A 15,253-nucleotide genomic window follows, 5' to 3' on the forward strand; every position below is an offset into this window, starting at 1 on the left:
TTCAACTCTTTTTCCTTTGGCTGATCAGGCCATAGGAAGATGTTAGTTTGATTTACCAAAACACAAAACACAGACAATGTGACAAGACAGACACACAGAAGTTTTTCCTTCTTATCTCCTACTGAAAGTATAATCAAAAAGTCCATGAGAGTAAGTCCCTGCTAGAGATTATTAATAGCTATTACCAATATTATCAATAGCTGTTTTAAAACTCTACCCTTCTTTTCTGATTTTTCCCTAAAAAGTGGTTTCTTAAGAGTGCCATGATTTTTTTTTTTTTTACATTATGCCTCTGTCAAGGCTTTCTTAGAGGTCTATCTTTAGTCATTCCCTTCTGAATGGGAAAGTTTTAAAGTCTTGATTCCATCATGATCACCATAACTGTTATACTGGATTAAAGAAACCAAGTTTTATTAAGACAAATGATTCATGTAGCAAGGCATGCAGTTGCAAAAACAAATTGAGTCTAAGGCTGTCAGTAGCCAAGGACCCAAAACCTGGGTTTCTACAGTTAATATACAATTTGGAGGGAGTAAAAAAACAAATATACAGGAAAAACAGGATTGAGGGATTGAGACATCTGGTTTCTTATTGGTGGAGGGGATCTGAGAGGGAGAGGAGTAGTCTTGTGATTGGTAGAGGTGAGAGGAGAGGGGCATTTTTGTGACATTCCTTAAGTCAGGTGACAGTTGGGAGAGAGAATAATCTTGTGACTTCTCCAAAGTCAAGTGACTTTCAGAACTTGAAACAACTTCACAAAATGATGGATAAAGGAAAAATGGAGACGCTAATGCTATTTTAATGCAACAATCTTGCGTTTTCTTCTATTTTTTAAAAAAATCTTTTGACTTGGCTCTAATATTTCTTCTTGTCTTATGGAATCATTAGCCTCTGTATGGTCCATTCCAAATTTCAAGAAATCTGTAACTTGGGCAATGTTTTGTCCTTCTTGCAATAAGTTATCAATTCTCTCTCTGTCTTTTTTTTTTTTTTTCGCTAGGCAATGGGGTTAAGTGACTTGCCCAGGGTCACACAGCTAGTAAGTGTTGTGTCTGAGGCTGGATTTGAACTCAGGTCCTCCTGAATCCAGGGCTGGTGCTCTATCCACTGTGCCACCTAGCTGCCCCCTCAATTCTCTTTTTAAGTCTTACAAATCTCTCATTTCATTTATGGTACCATTTAAAAACTCTTGCATCATTTCTTCTAGGACTACTAATTGATCTTGTGGTTAAGTAGTGGTGTTTTTGGTTTGTTATTTTTTTTGAGACTTTGCATGTAGAAGTTTTGGAGTTATTCTCTTCTTCTAGGTTTGTGTCTTGGGCATCCATGCCTTATAATAGCTATTTGCCATTTTTAAAAGTCATTTTTCCAGTTATATACTCTGGGCAACTCCCAGTTCTGGGGCCTGAGTCTGGGATCATAGCTCCTCCTCCTCCACGATCTATTGTCCTGGGCAGGGGAATGAATCCATGATCAATCTGGGCAAGGCTAAGGAACAGAATGTGGGCAGTGAGTCTATGCTCGGCTATCTACAATAGGTACTGCTACTTGTTTTCCTCTCATTCTTCTTAACTCTCTATAGCCTAGCTTCCAGCCTCATCATTCGACTGAAACTGCTGTCTCCAAAGTTACCAATGACCTTTTTAAAAAAATTTTTTTTATTAATTTATTTTGATTTATCAACAATCACTTCCATATGCTTTTGAGTTTAAAATTTTTCTCCCCCTTCCTCCCCACCACCCTCCCCAAGATGGCACACAATCTGATATAGGCTATACATATACATTCCTATTAAATATATTTTCACATTAGTGATGTTGTAAGTAAAAATTAGAACCAATAGGAAGAACCACCAGAAAGAGGAAACAAAACTCAACAGAAAAGAAAAAAAAATAGCAATTCAACTTCTATAGTTCTCTCTTTGGATGTGGATAACATTTTCCATCACAAGGCCTTTGGAGATGTCTTAGATCCTTGCACTGCTGGGAAGGGTTAAGTTTATCAATATTAGTCATCGCACAACATGGCTGTCACTGTGTACATTGTTCTCTTGGCTCTGCTCACTTCACTCAGCATCAGACCATACAAGTCTTTCCAGGTTTTTCTGAAGTCAGCCTGTTAATTCTTTCTTTCTTTCTTTTTTAGGCAATTGGGGTTAAGTGACTTGCCCAGAGTCACACAGCTAGCACGTGTCAAGTGTTTGGTCTGAGGCAGGATTTGAACTCAGGTTCTCCTGACTTCAGGGCCAGTGCTCTATCCACTGCACCACCTAGGTGCCCCCCTGTTCATCATTTCTTATGGCACAATAGTGTTCCATTACATTCATATATCACAACTTGTTCAGCCATTCCCCAATTGATGGGCATCCTCTCAATTTCCAATTCTTTGCCACCACAAAAAGCTGCTATGAATATTTTTGTACATGTGGGTCCTTTTCCCTTTTGTATGATCTCTTTGGGATATAGCCCTAAAAGTGCTATTGCTAGGTCAAAGGGTATGCACAGTTTTATAGTCCTTTGGACATGGTTCCAAATTGGTTGGATCATTTCACAACTCCACCAACAATGCATTAGTGTTCCAATTTTCCCACATCTTCTCCAACATTTATCATTTTCCTGTTTTGTCATGTTGGCCAATCTGATAGGTGTGATGTGGTACCTCAGAATTGTTTTGATATGCATTTCTCTAAGTAATAGTGATGTAGAGCATTTTTTCATATGACTAAAGATGGCTTTAATTTCTTCATCTGAGAACTGTCTGTTCATATCCTTTGACAATTTATCAATTGGGGAATGACTTGTATTCTTATAGATTTGACTTAATTTTTTATATATTTTAGAAATGAGGCCTTTATCAGAGAGACTGGTTGTAAAAATTCTTTCCCAATTTTCTACCTTCCTTCTAATCTTAGTTGCATTGGCTTTGTGCAAAAACTTTTCAATTTAATGTAATCAAAGTTATCCATTTTGCTTTTCGTAATGTTCTCTATCTCCTGTTTAGTTATGAATTCTTCTGTTCTCCATAGATCTGATAAGCAAACTATTCCTTGCTCTCTCAGTTTGCTTATAGTATCAGCCTTTATATCTAAATCATGAACCCATTTTGACTTTATTTTGGCATATGGTGTGAGATTTTGGTCTATGCCTAGTTCCAATGACCTTTTTAATTGTCAAAATTAATGGCCATTTCTCAATCTTCATCCTTCTTGAACTCTTTGCAGTCTTTGACATTGTATTCATCTTCTTTAACTTGATACTCTCTTCACTCTATGTTTTCATGACATTACTCTCTCTTGCTTCTCCTCCTACTTGTTTAATCACTTCTCAGTCTTTTTTGTTGGATCTTCCAACAAGTTATATACAGTGTTACCCAGGGCCTTGTCCTATGACCTTTTCTCTCCTCCTTCAATACTATTTTGCTTGGTGACCTCATCAGTGCCAATGGACTTAATTAACACTTCCATGCTGATAATTCTCAGGTCTTCTTATCCTAACCTCTCTCCTATCCTCCAGTCTTGCATGGATAACTAACATTGGACATCCTGAACTAGATGCCCCATGCACATCTTAAACTCAGCATGTTCAAAACTGAACTCATTATCTTTCTCCCCAAGCTCTTCCTTCTTCCCATCTTTCCTATTACTGTCAAGGGCACCACCAATGTCCCAGTTGCTGGGTTCACAACTTGAGTTATCTTCACCTTCTTACATCCCCCATATCCAATATATTGCCAAGTCCTCTTGATTCTATCATCATAACTTCTCTTGTATATATCACCTTCTCTCCTTTGACACTACTACCACCCTGGTGCAGGCACTTATTACCTTATGCTTGGATTATTATTTTTTTTGTAATAGTGTCTTTATTGGTCTCCCTGCTTCAAGTCTTTCCCTACTACAGTCTATATTCAACTCAGCTGTCACACTGGACTTTCTAAATCTCAGGTGTGACCATGCCATTCCCACTATTCAATAAACTCCAGTGGCTCCCTATTACCTCCAGGATCAAATATAAAATCTTGTGTGCATTTTAAAGCTCTCGATAACCTGGCTCTCTTCTTTGTTTCTAATGTTTTTACCCCTTACTCCCTACCCAGTAACTCTGGTTTCCTTACTGTTCCTTACCTAAGTCATTCCATCTCCTTACTTTGCGCATTTTCCCTGGCTATTCCCCATGCCTGGAAATCTCTCCTTCTTAATTTCCTGGCTTTCCTAGCTTCCTTCAAGTACCAGTTAAAATTCCCCCTTCATGCTTGTGCCTTTCCCTTGTTATCTACAATTTATCCTGGATACAGCTTGTCTGTGTACAGTTGTTTACATGTTGTCCCCCTCAATAGACTATTAAATTCTTTCAGATGAGAGACTATTTTTTGTCTTTCTATCCCCAAAGCTTATCATGGTGACTGGGACATAGTAGGTACTTAATAAATATTTGCTGACTCTGGGAATGCCCATACTGGCATAGCTGTGAGCTGAGTCCTTGCTCCTGGCCTACCTGTATTCCATAATTCCTGCCTGGGTCACTTGCTTACAGGCTGAATTTGTGATCTTGGGATAGGAAGATAAGTCACTTTAGTTTCCACTTTGATTTCCTAATCATTACTCATTCCATTGTTCTTCTTAAATTGTTGTTAGAATAACTGTGAGGGAGATGGCCTACAATGTTTCTCCTACTCCACCATTTTGGCTGGTTCTGGACTTCATGCATTTTTACTGTTGTTCATGCCTAGAATGCCTTCTCTCTTCACTTCCATCTTCTGGCTTATCCAGCTTCCTTTAAGTCTCAAGTAAGATTCCAACTTCTCCAAGAAGTCTCTCTTGGTTTCCCTTAATATTAGTGCCTTCTCCCTGAGATTACCTTTCATCTAATATATGTGTGTACAACATTAAATAATAATGGTGACAATGGGCATCCTCATTTCCCCGTGATCTTATTGGGAAGGCTCTAGCTTATCCCTATTACAGAATGGTTTTAGATAGATTCTACTTATCCTTTTAAGGAATGATCCATTTATTCTTGTGCTTTCTAGTGTTTTTTTTTATATTAATTAATTTATTTTCAGTTTTCAACATTCATTTCCATTTCAACAACAAAACAAAAAAAGAGAGAGCAAATAGTATCCTTTGATCTGCATTCAGACTCCATAGTTCTTTTTCTGGATGTGGATAGCATTTTCCATCATCAGTCTTTTGGAGTTGTCTTAGATCCTTGTATTGCTGAGAAAAGCTAAGTCTATCAAAGTCAGTCAATTCTAGTGTTTTTAATAGGAATTAGTATTGTATTTGGTCAAAAGTTTTTTCTGCATCTATTGAGATCATCATATGATTTATATGTTTTTATTATTGGTGTGGTCAATTATGCTGATAGTTTTCCTAATATTGAATCAGCCCTGCATTCCTGGTATAAATCTTAGCTGGTCATAGTATACAATCTTTGTGAGATATTGCTATAATAATTTTTTTTACATCAATACTCATTAGGGAAATTGGTCTATAATTTTCTTTCTCTGTTTTTGCTCTTCCTGGTTTAAGTGTCAGCACCATATTTGTATCAGAAGGAATGTGGCAGGACTCTTTTGCCTATTTTTCCAAATAGTTTATAAGTATTGGAATTAATTATTCTTTAAATGTTTGGTAGAATCCACTGGGTCCTGGTGATTTTTTCTTAGGGAGTTCACTGATGGCTTGCTCAATTTCTTTTTCTAAGATAGGGTTATGTAAGTGTTCTATTTCCTCTTCTGTTAATTTGGCCAATTTATATTTTTGTAAATATTCATACATTTCACTTAGATTGTTAGATTCATAGCCATATAATTGGTCAAAATAGCTTCTAAAATTGCTTTACTTTCATCTTCATTGGTGGTGAATTTGCCCTTCTCGTTTTTGATACTGATGATTTGGTTTTCTTTCTTTTTTGTTTAAATCAAATTAACTGATATATAGAAATGCTGATGGTTTATGTGGGTTTCTTTTAAATATCCTGCAACTTGCTGAAGTTGTTAATTATTTCAACTAGTTTTTCAGTTGGTTCTCCAGGGTTCTCCATTCAATTTTCTCCAGAGGTCTATCATAGTTAACTTTTCTAAAATTCTATTCATCTCCTTAACTTCTTTCTTGTTTATTTCGTGGTTAGATTTATCTAGTTCTGACAGGGGAAAGTTGTGGTCCCTCACTAGTATGGTTTTACTGACTATTTCCTCCTGTAATTCATTTAACTGTTCCTTTAAGATTTTGGATGCTGTACCATTTGGTGCATATATGTTTAGTATTGATATTATTTCATTGTCTATGGTACTTTTCAGCAAAATGTAGTTACCCTGCTCATCTCTTTTAATTAGATCTATTTTTGCATTTGTTTTGTCTGAGATCATGATTGCTACTCTTGCTTTTTTTACTTCAGCATAATAGATTCTGTTCCAGCCCCTTACCTTTACTCTGCGTGTCTCTCTCTGCTTCAAATGTGTTTCTTGTAAACAACATATTGTAAGATTCCAGTTTTTGATCCACTCTTCTACCTGCTTCTGTTTTGTGGTAGAGTTCAGCCCACTTACATTCATAGTTGTGATTGTGAAATATGATGTTGTGATATTGTGAAATACACAATAACTGTGTATTTCTCTCCATTCTGCTTTTTACCCCTTATTTGTTTTCCTCTCTGTCCTTTCATCCTGTTGCTCCTCAAAAGTGTTTTGCTTTTGACCATTGCCTCCCCCAGTCTGCTCTCTCTTCTGTCAGCCTTCCCTTCTCCTATCTCTCTCCCCTCCTACTTCCTTGTAGGTAAGATAGATTTCTATACCCAACTGAGTGTGTATGTTATTTCTTCTTTGAGCCAATCCTGATGAGAGTAAGGTTCAAGAATGGCCTACTACCATCACTCCCATTTCCCCCTCTACTTTTTTTTTAGAGTTTATTTTAAAATTTTTTAAAATTTATTTTTAGTTTTCAACATTCACTTTTATAAGATTTTGAGTTCCAAAATTTCCCTCTTCTTCCCTTCCACCCTCCCCAAGAAGGCATGCAATCTGATATAGGCTGTACATGTACAATCATATTAAACATATTTCCACATTAGTCATTTTGTGAAAGAAGGATCAGAATAAAAGGGGGAAACCATGAGAAAGAGGGAAAAAAGGGATAAAATAGTATGCTTCAATCTGCATTCAGACTTCAAAGTTCTTCCTCTGGATGTGGACAGTATTTCCCATGATGAGTCTTTTGGAATTGTTTTAGATCATTGTATTGCTGAGAAGAGCTGTCTGTCAAAGTTGATCATCTCACAATGTGGCTGTTACTTCCTATGATGCTTTCCTGGTTTTGCTCACTTCACTCAGCATCATTTCATGTAACTTTTTCCAGGTTTTTTTGAAATCTGCCTGCTCATCATTTCTTATAGCAGAATAGTATTCCATTACATTCATATACCACAACTTGTTCAGCTATTTCCCAATTGATGGGCATCCTCTCAACTTCCAGTTCTTTGCCACCACAAAAAGAGCCACTATAAATATTTTTGTACACGTGGGTTCTTTTCCTTTTTTATTATCTCTTTAGGATACAGATCTACTAGTAGTGGTGTTGCCGGATCAAAGGGTATACAGAGTTTTATATAAAAGCCCTTTGGGTATAGTTCCAAATTGCTCTCCAGAATGGTTGGATAAGTTCACAACTCCACCAATAATGCATTAGTGTTCCAATTTTCCCTGTAAAAGCTCTTTCATGACTCTTTTATGTGAGATAATTTACCCCATAATACCTCTCTCTCATCCCCCCCCACCCCACCCTCCCTGTCTCTGATGTTGTGAAGTTTAACCTGTGGTATTTTAGGCATGTGCCTCCATCATCACCACTTTCTTTTAATTAATTAATTAATGTTTAGTTTTCAACATTCGCTTTTATAAGATTTTGAGTTCTAAATGTCCCCCCTCTCCTCAAGATGGCATGTAATCTGATATAGCCTATACATGCAAATCATATTAAACATATTTCCACATTAATCATGTTGTGAAAGAAGAATCAGAACAAAGGGAAAAACCATAAGAAAGAAAAAAACAAACAAAAAAAAAACAACAAAAGAAAGAGAAAATAGTATGCTACAACCTGCACTCAGACTCCATAGTTCTTTCTCTGGATGTGGATAGTATTTTCCATCATGAGTCTTTTGGAATTGTCTTGGATCGTTGTACTGCTGAGAAGAGCTAAGTCTATCAAAGTTGGTCATTGCACAGTGTTGCTGTTACTATCTCATCCCCCTTCTCACAGTGTATCCCTTTTTCTTACCCCTTAATTTTTTTTTTGATACCATCCCATCAAAGTCAACTCATATCCATGCCTTCTATGTACACTCCTTCTAATTGCCCTAATAATGATAAGGTTCTTAGAAGTTATGAATATTATCTTCCCATGTAGGAATGTAAACAATTTAATCTTATTGAATTCCTTATGATTTCTCTTTCCTGTTTACCTTTTTATGTTTCTCTTGAGTCTTGTCAAAGTCAAATTTTCTATTCAGCTCTGGACTTTTCATTAGGAGCGTTTGAAAGTTCTCTATTTCATTAAATATCGATTTTTCTCCTGAAGAATTATACTCAGTTTTGCTGGGTAGGTGATTCTTGATTATAATCCTAGCTTCTTTGCCCTCTGGAATATGATTTTTCTAAGACCTCTGATCCTTTAATGTGGAAGCTGCTAAATCTGTTGTTATCCTGACTGTGGCTCCATGATATTTGAATTGTTTTGTTTTGTTTTGTTTTTGGCTGCTTGCAATATTTTCTCCTTGACCTGGGAGCTCTGGAATTTGGTTATAATATTTCTGGGAGTTTTTATTTTGGGATCTCTTTCAGGAGTTGATCAGTGGAGTTCTTGAATTTCTATTTTACTTTCTGGTTCTAGGATATCAGGGCAGTCTTCCTTGATAACTGCTTGAAATATGATGTCTATGCTCTTTCATTGATCATGGCTTTCAGATAGTCCAATAATTCTTAAATTATCTCTCCTCAATCTATCTTCCTGGATAGTTGTTTTTCTGATGACATATTTAATATTTTCTTCTTCTTTTTCATTCTTTTGACCTTTTTATTGTTTGTTGATGTCTCATTTTCTTCAGTGAGCTTTTGCACTCCCCTTTCTATTTGATCAATTTTATTTTTTAAGGAATTCTTTTCTTCGGTGAGCATTTGTACCTCTTTTCCCATTTGGCCAATTCTGTTTTTTGAGGAGTTTTTCTCTTCAGTGAATTTTTGTACATCTTTTCCCATTTAGCCTATTCTGTTTTTTGAGGTGTTACTTTATTATTTTTTGTGCTTCCTTTACCAAGCTGTTGACTCTTTTTTCTTGATTTTATTGCATCACTTTCTTTTCCCAATTTTCCCTCTACCTCCCTTATTTGATGTTTAAAATCCTTTTTGAGCTCTTTCAGGGTCTGAGACCAATTCACTTTTTTTTGAGACCTCACATGTAGCTGCTTTGATTTCATTGTCTTTTTATGAGTTTGTGTTTTGTTCTTCCCTATCACCATAGTAACTTTCTACAATCAGCTTCTCTTTTTTTTTGTAGTTTGCTCATTTTCCCAGACTATTTTTGATGTTTAACTTCACATTAAAGCTGGGTTCTGTTCCTGGGGTGGAAGGGGCACTGTCCTCAGCTTCAGATTTTTTTTTTTTTTTGGCAATTGGGGTTAAATGACTTACTTGCCCAGGGTCACACAACTAGCGTTAAGTGTTTTGGTTTTAAGTGTTAAGTGTTTGGTCTGAGGCCGGATTTGAACTCAGGGCTGGTGCTCTACCCATTGTGCCACCTAGCTGCCCCCAGAGCTACTTCTGGGGCTATGTGGGTTTTCAGTTCTTTCGAGGCATTGTGATCTAAGGAGAGGTGTGGTACTGCTCTCTTGGTCTCTGAGTGACCACAAGTGCTCTTTTTGCCCTGAAACTGTGACCAGGGACCTCACCTCTATTGTTGCTCCTCCTTGCCCTGGGGCTGCGACCTGGAACTTGGTATGGGCAATGCCATAGAGTCCTGCTCCCAGTGCCAGCAAAGGATCCCCTGGAATCTCCTTCTGATTAGTTGTCCAACCCCCTTACTATCTATGGGTTGAGAGCTCCAGAAGCTGCCGCCCGGCCAATTCAGTTATCCCGCAGGCCCGCTGCTGGCTTGCCTGGGGTTCTGCTCTCATCCCAGTGAGACAGACCTCTCCTACTGACCTTCTAAGTTGTCTTGGGTTAGAAAATTGCTTCACCCCATCCTTTTGTTGGTTCAGCCACTCCAGAATTCATTTGGAGGTGTTATTTTAATTGTTGTTTGGAGGGACATTGGGAAGAGCTCAGGCGAGTCCCTGCCTGTACTCTGTCATTGTGGCTCCATCCTCTATCTACTTCTTGATCCAAAAATGCTTTTAAATGCCTAGGGGCATCAGTGGTTCAGCAGATAGAGTATGCTTGGCTTGGAGCTGGGAAGACCTAAGTTCAAATTCAGTTTCAGAGCTTTACTAGCTCTGTGACTTTGAGCAAGTCACTTAACCTCTGTCTGTTGTTTTCCTAAAGTTCAGGTCCAAGTATATTACCCCGTGACTCAATAAATTCCAGTGGCTCCCTGTCACTTCCAGTATCAACTATAAAATCCTGCAATAACCTAGCACTCGGATGCTTAGTGGTATCATCCATTCCCTCTACTTAGTAATGACACATTTATATAGCACTTCAAGAATTGCAGTTTTTACATGCAGTATCTCATTTAATCCTCACAATAATCCTGTGAAGTGATACTATTATTATCCTCATTTTACAGAAGAAGACATTGCAACTCAGAGAGTTTAAGTGAGATCCTCAGGTTCACACAGGATTGTATGCTCTATTGCCTTTCTCCCACACACCCATCACCATCACTTGACTGTGGAATACTTCCAATGTACCTTGTAGGCCAGTTCTTCATTGAGGCCACATGGCTGAAGGTTCCCCACCCCTTTGGTGTAGTCCTTCCTCTCTAACTGCTCACTTGGCATTTTGCCCTGCATATCTTACCAGCATCTGAAAGACATCTTCCTATGTTCTGTGAACTATTTTCCTGGACATGAAACTGAAGACTTTAGTCAGGCACAGCAGCTCAGTCATTTAAGTAGACGGTGTTTGACAAGGGGATTTGAATTTCTGGACCATATCTAAAAATATAAGAATGACAGACTCTTAGCCAGGAATTAAGAACACTAACAAGGGCTGGCAAAGAAAAAGAATATTTGTTTGGAGTCTTGTAACTCTAACTAAAATAACCTTAAATTGAAAAGGAAGGGGGTGGGGGAATGGACTTCCGGGTCACATGATCAATAGGATTGAAGACTAGCCATTTTCTCGCACTCTCATGTACCTCTCAAAACTCCCCAAAGCAAGAGTTATGCATAAGAAGTAAGGTAATTGTTGCTGTCTCCATAAGCTAAGACACCAAGAACCCTAATGAAGTAATAACCTCACAAATTAACAGCAAAGAAGGCTAATCTCCAATGTCATGGGAATTTTTGATTCCCTTTTATTAATTTTAATTACTCAGGGCCCAGGTCCATTCCTCCTGCAACTTTTGGTTCATTAAAAGTTTGTTTTCTATTAATATTAACTTCACCTGACAAAAACCTGGAATAATAATGTTAAGGGAAGAGGGTTTGACATTTCCTCATAAAAACCAAGAGGGAATTTGAGCTCCTCCAAGTGATTTAGTTATTGGATTGGTCCCCTAGCTAACTGTATAAGGAAGGAAGGATTTCCCTGATGCCCGTGTTCTTGGCTATCTTGTGACATGCAAATCATCTCCTTCAATCAGCTCATTGGGAACCCTCTAAATGTAGTTTAATCTGTAGCCTCACTCAGTTTACCTATAAAGTCTATCGAACAAGTTTGTTTCTGTATAAGATTATGACTGTTTAAGTTTGTTCAACTTCTATGACATTGAAGGAAGCATGGGATTATGAATCTGTCTTTTCTTTAGCTTTTATGGCCTAAGGGCAATGTACAAGATCGCAATATGTAAAAGAATTATTTCTCTGTCACTCTGATATAATTTTGTCTATAAGAGGCCTTTCTGGAATCACAATCTTGGTTCTGGTTTATTTATTTTTTTTGTCTGAGATTTGAGCCTATGCTTAAAGCATAATAAATCCTAGGTTTTTTACCTCTATAATTTCAGCTTTGTGGTAGATAAATTTCAGCAGCAATTACCTACCACATGAACTCAAAGAGGAGATATTTTCCCCATAAACTAACCTGTGCTCGCTCAGCACTCCTTTCCTGACCTGCTGACATACTCTGGAAAAGGACAGCACCAGCAAAGGCAAGGGCTTGTGCCCTAGGATCCGCTCAGCAAGACACTAGTAAAGAAATAAATTATCCCTGGAAAAAAGGAGGGGGAAACTAGAAAGAGAATGTCACCTTTGGCATTAAAAACAGCAACAATGACAAGATAACAACAGAGGGATCATAGAGAAATTTCTTTCTAAAAGCACACAAAGGGACAAGAGTAAACTAGAAGGGTTAGCCAGAAGAGGTGACGGCGGAGGAAGAGGTCTAAGACATCATGGACCAGACCTCACATCCTTTCCCATCTACAGGCAAATCAGCTGGCTTTGTGGAACAAAACAGCAGAATGGGGGAATGCATGAAAGGAAAGAGGGGAGCAGAAAGGTAGAAAGAAATGTGGGATGCATGCTAAGCAAGCTCATGAAGGGAAAATAACTCTTGAAGAGCCTCAGAAAGTTGAGGGGATGTGGAAGAGAATGGGGGACTTAACAAAGAGCCAGACTGAAATAGAGGGGAAGAAAGAGGGAAATCTGGATTCTGTGGTGGGAGGGGATAGTCCTAATAAAGAAAATCCCCATGGAGGTAGAAAAAGATTCGGTAATGGGAAATGAGGAACTTTAAATGGAAAGAATACGTAGGAATGTGACTCTCAGAGAGGCTATTACCTCTGATAAAGCATTACACCCTCATGGACACTATCCTGCCTCACGAGAAGAATTATCCAAAAACGTGGGGTGCAACTGACATCCAGCAGAGTGGAAGAACATTGATCCAGATCAAAGATTTCATGGCAAATGGGGAAAAGATGATCATGGGGAAAGCAGGGAGCTAGTAATGAACTGCACAATTAGGGACACAGGAAAATATCTACCATGGGGTGATATTTTTGCCCTCTCTATCTCCTGTAGGAATTGATACTTCTAAGAATGAAGCACGACAGAAAACGGGGGGGAAGGGGCAAGCCCTACAAAGCAATAATACAGAAACTTTTAGAAGAGGGTACTTTAGAAGCTTTAATTGCACGAGGAGTACAGAGACTAAAGAAGGAATAAATAAGTATAAGGACCATGATTTAGAGAAAAAAGTCTAGAACAGAAAGAAAAGGAAGAGAATTAATGAAGAGAAGGAAGGAAAGAATTCCTTTATGTAAAAAGGGGAAGGGGATTTATATAGCACCTATTGCATGCCAGGTACTTTGGTTAAGTACTTTATAAATAGTATCTCATTTGATCCTCACAACAACCCTGGAACATAGGTGCTATTATTGTTCCCATTTTATACTTGGGCAAAATGAGACAAACATAGGTCAAGTGATTTGCTCAGGGTGACACACCTAATAAGTGTCTGAGGTAGGATTTGAACTTAGGTCTGAATCTGACTGCAGACCCAGTACTCTATCCACTCTGTTGCCTAGCTACCTTAAGATAAGGCAAAGAAAACAAAAAATAAACCTAACAGACAAAAAATGTTGAAGGGGGAAGACAGTAAGGGGAATTTTATTTTGCTTTACTGAGGGACAAAAAGGAGGAAGAATTAGATAACTTGATAAAAGGAAGAAAGGAAAAGGAACTAACAGGTTAAGCAAAACTCCAAAAGCAAGAAAAAGGACGACAAACGGGATATCGGGGGTTTGAGGTTGAAGAAAAGAGAGCCTGTGAAAAGAGAGTTGCCTTAAAATAGATGAAGCAAAAATAACTGGGAACAAAATATATTATCTTAACAGAGTACGAGAAACCAAAAAAATCCTAACTAATATGATACAAATGGAGAGAAATATAAAACTAATTTTCATAACTTTTAATAACCAAGGTATTAAACAATCCAATACAATGAAAGAGAACGACAGATTGGAAAAGAAAACAAAACCTCATAATCTGCTGCTTACTAGAAACATACCTAAAATGTAAAAATATACACAGAATTAAAATGAGTGGCTGGGACAAAATTTACTGTGCATTAGGGGAATCCAAAAAGGAAGAGTGGCAGTCATGCTATGAGATAAATCAAAAATGAAAATTCACAACTTAAAAAGATATAAACAAGAAAAGTACATGATGCTGAAAGGAACCATAGACAACAAACAAATATCTATTTAAACTTGCATGCTCCAAATATCTTAATATGTAAACTCATAAAGGAAAAATTAAATGAATTATAAGCAGACATAGGCAATAACACAATAATAGCAGCAGACTTCAATGTCTCTCTATCATTTTTAGACAAATTTAACAAAAAGGAAAACAGAGAATTGAGCAAACTGCTGGAAAAACTAGAGTTAAAAGACTCATAACATCTTCTAATGGGCGTGCTAAAAATATATATGAATTTCTTAGTACCAGGTGAAACTTTTATAAAAATTGACCATTAGGGCACAAAGATATTATAAATATATATAAAAGGTAGTAATATTAAATACATCATTTATAGGCAAAACACAATAAACATAATTTAAAATAGAAAAGGAGAGGATTAATGAACTAAATATGCATTTAAAAATTAGAAAGTCAACAAATACATAAGCCCAACATAAGCACAAAGAGGAGATATTAAAAATTAGAGGAGAAACAGTTACACTGGAAACTGAAAAGGCTATTGAAATAACAAATAAAACTAAAAGCTGGTTTATTAAAAAAAGACTGACAAAACTGACAGACTTTTAGCCAATCTTATTTAAAAGAAGAGGGCTGAAAACCAAATTAACAAAATAGCAAACAAGGTGACATTACAACAAATCTAGAGGAAATAAAAAGAATGATCAGAACCTAGCAAAACTGAGAGCACAAAATCAGTAGCATTTCTGTATAAAAGCAACAAAATTCAAGAGGAAGTAATAGAAAGGGAAATTCCATTCAAAATAACTACAAAATTAATAAAATAACTGGAGATCAATCTATCAAAGCACACAAAATATTTGTATAGATTCAATTACAAAGTACTCTTTGAAGAAATAAAGGATAGCTTAAATAGCTGGAGAAATATTCAG

This window comes from Vombatus ursinus, unplaced genomic scaffold (assembly GCF_900497805.2).
Source record: "Vombatus ursinus unplaced genomic scaffold, bare-nosed wombat genome assembly UNPS02014179.1, whole genome shotgun sequence".
In the NCBI taxonomy this organism is placed as follows: domain Eukaryota; kingdom Metazoa; phylum Chordata; class Mammalia; order Diprotodontia; family Vombatidae; genus Vombatus; species Vombatus ursinus.